A 12,778-nucleotide genomic window follows, 5' to 3' on the forward strand; every position below is an offset into this window, starting at 1 on the left:
GGGGTTGAGGCTGCAGGGAAGGAAGAGAAGGGCCACAGGGGGCCTTGAGTGCCGAGCACACTCGGGGGCAGCCAGGTGGTACCAGTTCTCTCCAGCGTCTCCTTCCCCACCTCCAGGTGCTTCTTCACGTAGAGGTCTCCGTGTCCGGGACCAGGTAGTCCGGCCTGGCGTAGTAGTATTGATCAACCCCGCGCTTGAAGGCGAACTGGGGGACACCTCGCAGCCATACACGTTCTGGACCCTGTGAACTCCTGCCCCGTCCCGGGCCCCGGAGCAGGGCAGTCAGACTTCCGCTGACTCCACGACGCACCCCCCAACCCGAGACTGCCCCAAAGCGACTCCTTCAGCTCCTCCGTCCCCAGTGGGAGCCGCAGGTGACCGTGGGACGGCTCGGTCCTGGCCTCCCCCACCGAGGTCCATGCCCTCACGTCAGGCACCTCCCGAGCTCTGGTTGAAGTAGCTGCACAGGGTCTGCAGGGTCACTTGGTAAGCCTAGGCCTTCGCCCTGGAGGTCGGCGTGTTCCGTTCCCACTAGCCTGGGTCCAACAGGCCCACGTGCACCATCCACTGCGCCCACAGTTCCATCCTCTGACTCCCGCTGTCGCTGTCCAAGCGCACGAAGTGCTGATCGTCCACGCAGCGCACGGAGGGGAACCGCGGCTCCTCGAGCTCGGACCCTGCAGTGGCGGTGTCGAAATACCTCAGGGAGTGAGAGACTGAGACCTGGGGACCCGGCCCGGGATCAGGGCAGTGACCGCGTAGACTCCACCCCCACGGCCACTGGTCTGCTGCCAAACCCAGTGCGTGATCCATGACCCCACCACACCCGCTCTCAGGAGATGCCTACCTACGATCAGCATCCCAGCCCCTCGGCCCCCAAGGCTGCTAGCACGCTGTGAGGGGATGTAGTGATTCTCGAGATTATAGCGCTTTGAGATCAGCAAAACGCTTTCATTAACAACCCAGGCAGGTCCTAGTGCCCCTTCGTCTGAACCTTGCCCCCTCTCCCGGCCCTCACCTCTAGTCCGCGGCCAGGGTCTCTCAAACTCCGCACCCTCAGGCCCCCACCTTGTGTCCTCACCTGCCACCACCCTCTTCCCTCCCCCACAGTTCCCCCGATCTTACGATCCTCCCTGAAGCTCTTAAACAAAGCTGCTGCTGGTTCTCCGTCCTCTCTCTTGGATGTCGGGGCTCTCGGACAGCTCTGCCCCTTCTTAAGGCCCCAGGGCTGTCGCTCCCATTCTCCCTCCAGGCACCTCGGCCTCAATGCCCCTCCTCACCCTCCCAAACTAAGAAACTGACACCAAGCCCCCTGCGCCTTCCTGCCAAGCCCAGCTGAGGGGTGGCCGGCTTCTGGTCCCGGGGCACACACGCACATTCAAGGCTCCATCCTTTCAGCACCACCTTGAGAAACTGGTTCCCTGGGACCCCCCTCCCCCCCACAGGCTGGGGTCGGAGGAGCTTTCTGTCGCAAAGGCGGCCGCTTCAAACTATTCTCTCCTTCCCTGCCCATGTCTCCAGCAGGGCCAGGGGCCTCCACATAGGAGAGAGAGCACACAGCCTTCCCCGGTCCACAGGCAGAGAAGCACAAGAACCCTGGGGCTGGTTAGCGCTGGGTTTGCACAGGGAGGCATCCCTAACTTCGCAGAGGCTGTGACAGCCAATAACCAATGGAAGGCCAACAGCGTCATTGGTAACTGGGCAGAATCAGCACGCCCAAGTTTGAAATCTGATTCTATGAAGCGCCCTTGTCTCTCTCCCTCCCGTCTTCATCCCGGGAGCAAACGGCTCTTGTACTCGAAGCTTGCACTGGAGAAAAAGAAGGTCTCAGCCCTCAACCCTCCCTGCTGACCTTCCAGCCCCCAGCCTTCCTCACTGTGACCTTTCCCCTCCTTAGAAGTTAGGAAAAAACTGTCCCCACCCAAAGTTGCGGGAGTCCCAGGACTGAAGAAATCTGCAGACTGGTTTGTGGTGGGGTGCATTGCCACCTCCACTTTAATGACCTCCATCCCAGCTGGGACTCGGGCAAGCCTGCTAACCTCGCCAGGCCGTGGAGATAAGCAAGCAAGGGACGCAAGAAGACAGAGGAAATCAGAGTCCAGTAAATGGAATTGGGAGTCAGAGACAAGAGTTGTCTCACTGAAAAAGGGACAGTGACGTGCCCCAGTGGATGGGCCTGGAGTCAGCAAGACCTGAGTTCCAATCCAGGCCTCAGACATTTACTAGCTGGGTAAGAGTGGGCAAGTCATTGAACCCTGTGTGCCTCAGTTTCCTCATCTGAAAAATGAGTTGGAGAAGGCAATGGCAAACCACCCCAGTGTCTCTGCCAAGAAAACTCCAAATGGCATCACAAAGAGTCAGACACAACTCAGTAGTGACAAAAGGAAAGAGCTTAATTACTGAGATGGGGAGGAGTACTATTTCAGCATAAGGCTGGTTCTGAACTGCGTGAAATATGAAGGTGTGAATTCCTACTGACCTTTTTTTTTTTTTGGAAACAAAGAACCTAGGTACATTTGGTAAGATTTTTCCTCTTTCTTGTCTCATTCCCCACATAGTAAACCATGAAATTTCATATTTTATGAACAGTGTAAAGTTGTCCCTGGAAAGGATCTTGGAGATAATCTCCTTCATTTTACAGATTGGGAAACTGAAGACCAGTAACATTGAGAGATTTTCCCAAGGTCATTAACATAATAAGAAGCACAGATGAGATGTTCCCCTCCATCCTCTCAGAGCAGATTCATTCCTCTTTCTCCAAGCCCAGACTGAGCTGGAGACAGTCCTGAATGAGCCTCCTCTGGGAAGGACACCTGAACCCTTCACAGCATGCTGGAGTCAACACTATAGGGAGAGGCAAGGAAAGAGTTGGATAATTCCGTTCCTTATCATTTCCTGGTACCAGCCCCTTCAGACCAAGTCCTCTCCTATCTTTCTTCTTTTGATCCCAATGGAGCTTAAAAAAATTTCTCCTTGAACCCCCAACTCTTGTCCTTTTCCATTGTGAGCCCTTCTCCATAGCATGGCTGTCTGGTGTGCCAGTTTTCTAGGGAATATATAGACAAGTCCTGAGCTTTTTCCATTCTTTCAATGACATCTCCCTTTTAAAAGACTAGAATGCAGCCTCCTCAGCTGCTACCACTATCCTGTCACAATATTCTCTGTTCTCTCCCCGCCCCCCATCAAACTCCTCTAAGCAGTAGTTTTGCAAGACTCTACCTTAATTAATCAGGCCCCATCTGGAGAATTATGTTCAGTCTGGGCCACCACATTTTAGAAAAGGTGTGGAGAGTGTGTCCAGATGTATATGTCCAGAGGACAAGGACCTAAATGGTGAGGGGACCAGAGAACTTGCTATGGAGGACTGGGGAAAGAATTGAGGGTATTTCCCTAGGAGAAAAGAAGACACTGAGGGGAGAAAATGGTTGTCTTCAGGTATGTGAAGGATTGTTTGGAAACAGACTCAGATGAGTCCAAGAGGGCACAGCTGGGACCTGAGTGAAGATTGAAGAGAGGCTGATTTCTCTTGAGGATTAGGTCTGTCTGGAAATGCAAAGGTGCTCCCCTGAAAGTCATGGCTTCCCCCACCTTGGAAGTCCACAGGCAGATACTCAATGACAACGTGGTGAAGATGCAGACAGGAATGTTGTTCAGCTGGGAGCTGGAGTAGTTACCTAATGTACCTGGGAGCTTTCAGTCTCTGCTTCTGAGTTATCAGCCCCAACCATCAGCACACATACCAGTAAGACAAAAGGGCTTTGTCTCTTCCAGTCATGCAAACAGGAGAGGGAGAGAGAAGGAGAAAACAGCCTAGGACCCAAAACATACATATTCCTCTTGCTTAATAGGAGCTGTTAATATAGTGTTAAGTGTGCAGGTTTTAGGGTACAGGGAATATGGAATTCAGTGACCTTAGCTTGTTAACTGGAGGAATGCAGGGAGCCATTGTGGGCCCAGGGCCCTAGAGATAGTGCTGCTGAAAAGAAAGCACTAAGAAGCAGAGTCCAGCAAGTGCTTAGAGATGGAGGGAAGAGGACAGAGACAGAGAGGATGAAGGGAGACAGAGAAAGAGAGAGACAGAGAGGCAGGGTGAGGGACAGAAAGGGAGAGAGACAGATGAGAGAGAGATATGTAGATGGGGAGAAAAAGAGAGGAAGAGGGAGAGAGATGGGAGGGGAGGGAGAGAGGAGAGAGCCAAAGCCTTCTGACAGGGAGTGCCTAAGGAAGGAAGCCTGGAATATTAATTGCTTGGCATTAAAGTAAAGGACGTCAGGGACAGAGTCAAAGAGGAACCTGAAAGACGCATCTTCTCTGACAACTTCCAGCAGCTGAGGATTAGCAGGAGAAGCTGTTCTCTGGTGCCATCTACAGAGTTTAGGGGAGTGAAGGATCAAGTTAAAGTGTTAAGAATTCTAGGCTGTCCAGAAAGGAAAATGACCCATGTGGAGGAGCTGCAGGGAAATGGGACCTTTGGGGGAGGCCGGGAATTGGCTCAGTCATTCTGGAAATGAGCTTGGGATTGTGCCTCCAAAGTGATCCTATTATGCATGATACCATTTTACCCAGAAGGACCATGTCTCCACCCCAAAGAATGCAAGACAGAGGGAAAGGTTTAACAGATATATAGATAGATAGAGAGAGAGAGAGCTCTCACTCTCTCTCTCTCTCTCTCTTCCCCCCCCCCCCCACATACATATGTTTTAATTATAACGCCATTTTTTGCAATGACAAAGAACTGGAAAGTAAAGCAGCATGCGCTCGTTTCAGACTGGCTACACACATTTTGGTGTGAATGATGATGAAAGAGATGGTATCAGAGAAACCAGGGAGGCTTCATATGAATTAATGCAGAACAAAATTAACAGATCCAGGAAAACAATTTGTACCAGAACAGCACCGTAAAAATAAACAATTGAGTTGTCTATAAACCTTCCAAATGCTGATGAACACAATGACCAACCCTGATTCCAGAGGACCAGCACTGGAGCATGCTGCCCACCTCAGATGATGGACTAAGTCTTCAGGATGAGACACATCTTTGGACATCTCCAATAGGGGAAGGTTGTTTGCTTGACTTGTGTCTATTTATTCATAGGGCTTTAGTTTCTTTTTTATTGGGGGAGGGGATGAGAGAGTGTAGGTAGGAGGAAGAAAAAATGAATTCTTGATAACTGATAATTTTGATAATCTTTTTAATTCAAAAGATAATTGAAATATAATTCAATTTTTAAAAGACAAAGTCTATGACTAATTAAGAAAGGGGTTACAAGGGCTGGTCCACCATGGCCTTGTGAGGTACAAGAATCCCGGAGTACAAAGAGAAAGACTCTTGGAACTTAAGTGGCTGACAGGGATATATTGGCAGAGCTTTCTGAGGAAAAGAGACACAGAGAGCTCAAGAGCACTGAAGACCTTCTCCATCTTGAGAGGGAGGAAACACGTGAGGTTTTCCTAAGCCCAGCAGCCCAGAGTAGAAAGAATCAATGAAGTAGGAAGGATGGTTGCCTTGCCAGGGCACCTCTACTCCTGGCTCTCCATCCTAGGCCACCAGTGAGCATTTCACTCACTCCTCTTTATGTGGGGGCCAAATGATACCTGGTGGCCTTTTGCTTTACCTGGGAAGCTCTCTAGTGGAAGCTTTCCTAGTGGAAGTTGGTTGGTTGTGGTCCTTCCTTCTCAAAGAAGATCAAAATGATATCACTATGATAAAGTCAAGTTTCAATGTGTCCAGCTGTGGCTGATCAGACTAATACAAGCTCAGAATGCTCTACCACAGGTTGGGCACAAATTATCCTTGTGAACATTGGGGGTAGATATTCCAAATTTGTGCATCCTGTCTTTCCTTTGAACTGTTTGAATTCTGCTTTGCTCATACAGCACAGCACCCATTCTGATGTGGGCATGCCATGCTGAGTGGTCTTGTGCCAATGTCTCCCATGTCACACGATCAATTCCAAAGTTCTTGAGAGAGATCTTGAGAGTGTCCTTGTATCGCTTCTTCTGACCACCTTGTGAATGCTTATCCTGTCTGAGTTGTTCATAAAAGAATCTTTTTGGCAAGCATATGTTTTGCATTTGAACAAGGTGGCCAGCCCATCAGAGTTGTGCTCTCTGAAGTAGAGTTTGAATGCTTGGCAGGTTATTTCAAGTAAGTACCTCAGTGTCCAAAGGAAGTAAAAAGGGACAGGGATAATAGAAGCAAGAGGGAGAATGATAAAAGGGAGGTTATAATAGGGAAGGCAGAGATAAGAAGTAAAACACCTATGAGGAGGGAAAATGGGTGGTTAAAGAGAGAGGGGGGAATAAATAAGCAAAAAATAAGATGGAGGGAAATACACAGTTAGTGTATTATACATCATACTTATAAAAGTGAGTGGTATGAACTTACACATAAAATGGAAATGGATAGCAGAATGAATTAAAAACTAGAATCTCATAATATATTGTTCACAAGAAACATATACAAAGCAGAGAGATACACAAAGGATAAAAGTAACGGCCTGGAGTAGAATCTATTATGCTTCATCTGAAGCAAAGAAAGCAAGGGTAGCAATCATAATCTCAGAAAAAGCAAAAGCAAAAATAGATCTAATTTAAAAAGATAAAGAAAGAAACCATATCTTGCTGAAAGGTATCACAGACAATAAAGTCATATCAATACTAAACATAAATGCACCAAATAGTATAGCATCTAAATTTTTGAAGAAGTTGAATGAGTTATAGAAGGAAATAGATCATAAAACTATGCAGGAGAGAGAACTCAACTTTCCCCTTTCAGAGCTGGATAAATCTAACCAAAAAATAAAAAGAAAGAAGTTAAGAAGGTGAATAAAATCCTGGAAAAGTTAGATATAGTAGATCTCTGGAGAAAATTGAATGGGAATAGAAAGGAGTGTAACCTTTACTCAGCAGTAAGTGACAGCTACACAAAAAATGACCGTATATTATGACATAAAAACCTCACAACCAAATACAGAAAAGTAGAAATAGTAAATTCATCCTTTTCAGACCACAATGTAATAAAAATTACATTCAGTAATGGACAATGGAAAGAGATATTAGAAATTAATTTTATATTAAATAATCTAATCCTAAAAAATAAGTGGGTCAAAGAACAAATCATAGAAACAATTGATAATACATTAAATGAAGTGAAAACAATTAGACTACTTACTAAAATTTATGGGATGTAGCCAAAGTGATACTTAGGGGAATATTTTAATCTCTAATTGCTTATATAAATAAATAGAGAAAAATCAGATCAATGAAGTAGGCATGCAAGTAAAAACAAACTAGAAAAAGAACAAATTAAAAATCCCCAAATAAACACCAACTCAGAAATCCTGAAAATCAAAGGAGAGATTAACAAAATTGAAATTAAGAAAACTATTGAATAAATAAAACAAGAAGCTGGTTTTATGAAAAGGACAATAGTAAAATTGATAAACCATTGCTTAATTTGATTTTTAAAAGGAAAGAAGAAAATCAAATTACCGTATCAAAAACGAAAGGGAAGAACTTGCCACCAATGAATAGGAAATTAAGACAAGTGTTAGGAGCTATTTTGCCCAATTATATGTCAATAAATTTAACAATCTAAATGACATGAATAAATGTTTACAAAACTATTAATTACCCAGTTTAACAAAGGAAGAAATAAAATAAATAGCCCAATCTTAGAAAAAGAAATTGAGCAAGCCATCAACGAACTTCCTAAGAAAAGCTCCCCAGGACCAGATGAATTAATAAGTGAATTCTAGTAAACCTTTAAAGAATAATTAATGCCAATACTACGTATACTATTTGGAAAAATAGACTAAGGTGTCCTACCAGATTCCTCTTACAACATGAATATGGTGCTGATACCCAAACCAGGAAGAGTCAAAAAGAGAGAAACAAAACTGTAGACCAATCTCTCTGATCAATATTGCTGCAAAATTTTTGTTTTTCCTTTCTAAAAACTTATCATTTAGTATTATATTTTCCCAGTTACATGTAAAAACAATTTTCAACATTCACTTTTAAAATTTTGAGTTCTAAATTCTCTTCCTTCCTCCCTCCCCACCCCCACTTCTCACTGAAGAAGGCAAGCAATTCTATATAGGTTATACATGAGTAGTTATGCAGAGCATTTCCATAATAATCATGTTTAAAAGAAAACATAGACCAAAAACCCCTTCCTCAGGAAAAATAAAGTTTAAAAAGTATGCTTCAATCTGTATTCAGACATCATCAGTTCTTTCTCTAGGGATGGATAGCATTTTTTCATCCTAAGTCCTTCAGAGTTGTCTTGGATCATTGCATTGCTTTATTTTGTACACAATATATTGCAGATTGCACCAGCTTATGCAAGTCTCTCCAGGCTTTTCCAAGAGCATCCCACTTATCATTTCCCATAGCACAAAAGTATTCCATCACAATTGTATACCACAACCTGTTTGGCCATTCCTCAATTGATGGGCTTCCCCTCAATTTCCAATTTCCACAAGGAAAGATCTGCTATAAATATTTCGTTCATATAGGTCTTTTTCCTTTTTTTGTCTTTTAATCTCCTCTGGGAAACAGATCTAGTAGTGGTATTGTTAGGTCAAAGGGTTTGCATGGTTTTATAGACCTTTAGGCATACTTTCAAATTACTCTACAGAATGGCTGAATCAGTTTATAACTCCACCAACAGTTCATCAATGTCTCATTTTCCCTACATCAACCATTTGTCATTTACCTCTTCTATTCTATTAGTCAGTCTAACAGGTATGAGGTGGTACCCCTGAATTGTTTTCATTTGCATTTCTCCAAACAATAGTGAGTTAAAGCATTTTTTCATATGACTGTAGACAGTTATTTCATTTGAAAACTGTTCATATATTTTGATCATTTATCAATGGGGAATGACTCTTATTGTTATAAATTTGACTCAGTTCTCTATATGTTTGAGAAATGAGACCTTTATCAGAGAAACTTGCTTCAAATTTTTTTCTCTTGCTAAATTTATTTCCCTCCCTCCTCTTCCCTCCACTTGTTTATTTTATTGCCTCTCTCTTTTCACCCTGTCCCTTCTCAAAAGTGTTTTGTTTCTGACTACCCCTCCCCCAATCATCCTTCTCTTCTATCCTCCCCTGCCCCATTCTCCGATCTCCTTCCCATCTGACTTTCCTATAGGGTAAGATAGATTTCTATACTCAATTGTGTGGGTATGCTATTCCCTCTTTGAGTCAGTTCTGATGAGAGTAATGTTCACTCACTTCCCCTCACCTCCCTGTTCTCTCTCTCCACCATAAAAGCTTTTTATTGCATCTTTTATATGAGATAATTTACCCCATTCTACCTTCTCCTTTCTCTTTCTCCCAGTACATTCCTCTCTCATCCCTTAATTTTATTTTCTAGACATCATCCCTTCATATTCAACTCACACTTGTGCCCTTTGTCTATGTATACTCCTTCTAACTATCCTAATAATGAGAGGTCTTATGAGATACACATATCATCTTCCCATGTAGGAATCAAACAGTTTAATCTTATTAGGTCCCTTATGATTTCCCTTTCCTGTTTACCTCTTAATGCTTCTTTTGGATCTTGTATTTGAAAATAAAATTTTCTATTTAACCCTGGTCTTTTCATCAAGAATTCTTGAAAGTTCTTTATTTCATCAAATGTCTATTTTTAACCCTGAAGGATTATACTTATTTTTTCTGGGTAGGTGACTCTTGGTTTTAATCCTAGCTCTTTTGCGCTCTGGAATATCATATTCCAAGCTTTTTGATCCTTTCATGTAGAAGAACTAAATCTTGTGTTATCCTGATTGTGTTTCCATGATACTTGGATTGTTTCTTTCTGGCTGCTTGCAATGTTTTTTTCCTTCACCTGGGAACTCTGGAATTTGGCTATAATATTCCTGGAAATTTTCATTTGGGGATCTTTTTCAGGAGGTGATTGGTTGATCCTTTCTATTTCTGTTTTCCTCTCTGATTTTTAGAATATCAGGGCAGTTTTTCTTGATAATTTCTTGAAAAATTATGTCCAGGCTCTCTTTTTGATTATGGCCTCTGTCACACACACACACACACACACACACACACACACACACACACACACACACACACACCCTTTGTCAATGCAGTGGACAGTTTGTTGGTATCTTGGAATAGGAGCACCTTCCTGGGAAACACAACCCCAAGTCCACCTCACCTGTCAGTCCTTCCCACCAATGGGTGTTTGCTGTGGCTGGGATGGACACTGAAACTTTGCTTCAACTGTATCCACCCTGTCCTCCTGCAGACTCCCCTGAGGCCAATGCTGAGATCTGTCTTGGATAGCAGCAGGACTGAAACCTGGAAAGGCCAGGGTTGGTGGGGGTGGTGGGAGCCTCCCATGGGTCTTGCATGACTGTGGATGGTCTTCTTAGGGGTGGCAGGTAGGGAAGGGAGATTGCAGATTTTTTCTTCCTTCTCCTTTAGAGAAATCCTTTTCAACAAAGTCGTCTACCCCCTCAAACAGTGTCAGTGATAATTCCCTCAAGTATTTTCCAGCTCTGCTCCTTTTCCTTGCAGAGGCTGACCATCCTCCCAAAGAAGAAATGCCCACACATTGTATTAATTTGTAGAACATTTTTATTATTTTTCGTTCCATTTTTCGTTCCAAGCTGTCTTCCTCCCTCCCAAACACCCATTAGAGAACAATATTTTATATAGACATATACATGTGTATATGTATGTATATTTTATATAGACATATACATGTGTGTATGTATGTGTATACCAAAGGTTTGGTCCAAAGAAAGAAATAGAATCAGGCCTTGCATGTGCTATAATGTGTCTATTTATTCTCATTAAGTCAGAGAATCATGCATGATGGAGTCAGTAAAGAATTCTGAACTCAGAGGTAAACAAGCTGAAGGAGATCCCTTATTCACTTAGAATCCCATGGGTCAACCATAGTATGAGAAAGGAATTTCTTGATTTCTTAATAGGATAGGTTATAAATACAATACAAGGCTAGAGAATGTCAAGGTGTCAATTGAAATTATTGATCCAGGATATCTGTGTTTCTTTTATCATTAACATGACGTAACAAATATAACATAAGAAAAGTACCCTTATCCAAGACAGCCTGAGGTTCAAGGCACCTTGTCCTTTGCACTCATAAACAGAAGAATGCTCCTGATCGGTTTCATCTGGCCTTGTAGTTGCTGACACAGGAAGGGACACGTGGAGCTTGCTCAGAGAACAAAGCAAAGCAAGTCTGTCATGCAAGAGCACACAAAGCATGATGGTAGGTTAAGCTCAGAGTGGGCCAAAAGTATCTGTCCTGATTGACCACTTCAGGTTTCAGGTATTTCTCAGGTGATGGCGGGAGGGGCTCAAAAACAGTTCACTGGTGAGGGTCAGACATTTTGAAAAAGTAATATTTAGGGAGTTACAAAAAGTTCTCCTGCAAAAAGTATGGCACCCAAAGAGGAACTTGGGGAACAGAAGAAGAAAATGAGAGAGAGCACAGGGATGGGGGCTTCAGATGCCCAGGCATCCACTGTGGCTCCTTCTGCCCAAAGCAGAGCAAGTTGCAATGTCCTGCTTTCCCTTCATTGAAAATCATTCTTCAAAAGTTGGAGTAACCTAAAAGGGAAAATTCTACTCTGAGACTGATTCTCACCATTGGGAAAAACTGGTTTCAGGGATGGAAATGATGAGAACCTACTGGGAAACCTCCTCCTGGGGTCAATGACACATAGAAAGGAAATCTGGACCTTCTCTACTGTGCATCATGGAGTTAGAACACTTTTCAGGGACTCAGAGGGAGATTGATAGAGGATCTCATGAGATAAAGTACTACCAAGGAAATCATCCCAGAAGGAATGGGAGATACTCAGGGATGAAATTCAAAAGCATAAAGAGAAATCAGATTTGTCTGATTTGTCTATACCCACTTATGTGGGTATAGAGGGAACTCACCCACCAAGTCAGATTGTAAAAGAATGTGTACAACAGATAGAGGCCAGGCCAGGTCAGATAACAGGTGATGGATAAAGTGAGGGTTGCTTGAGGACTAGGGAAAAAGAGTTTCATTTGTGGTAGCTGGAAAGGAACCATTAGAAATAGAGAGATTGAAAATTGTTGAGAAAATGGAGATGGTAGAGTAGGGAATATGCTGGAAGAGTAGATGGGATGGAATGGGATCACTTGGACACGTTTGCCTTGTCAAGCAGAAGGGCTCCAACTTCAAGAGAGAAAGGTATAAAGGAGAAAAAGGAGGCTCTTGGTAAATGTCCAATTTGTTTAAATGAAATGTGGAGCCAAGATCTCAGCTGAAAGAGTTGGTGGGAGCAAGCCATGTGGCAGGGCTGGGGAAGAATGAAAAGATCCAGAAAAGCTGCTATGGTGAGTGGGAACAGGAGTCAGTTATGGAGATGTCAAAGGATTGCCTTGCCCCAGTCAGGGCCCAGATGAGAGGATGGTGCCTAAATCTGTAGTGGACCCAGGCAAGCTGGCTTCATGGTTTTCTCTCTTTTTACTCAGCAGCACATGAGTAGGACTGATGGCCACTGTCTTAGCTGAAGTAATCCAAGGCTGAGGCTTGCAGAAGTCATCAACTCAAGTTTCACTGTGTATTCTTTTGGTGGACACATCCATCTGTGCTGCTGGTTTTTCTTCTTCCTTTTTTCCTTTGGGATGGCTCCCAAAAGGTGGGGGGGGGTGGGGGTGGCAAAAAGGAGGGGTCTGACAGGAATGCATATTTAGGGACCTAACAGAAGTTCAAATCAAACACCAGGAAAACCAGACAGACA

This window comes from Notamacropus eugenii, chromosome 5, assembly GCF_028372415.1.
Source record: "Notamacropus eugenii isolate mMacEug1 chromosome 5, mMacEug1.pri_v2, whole genome shotgun sequence".
Taxonomy (NCBI): Eukaryota; Metazoa; Chordata; class Mammalia; order Diprotodontia; family Macropodidae; genus Notamacropus; species Notamacropus eugenii.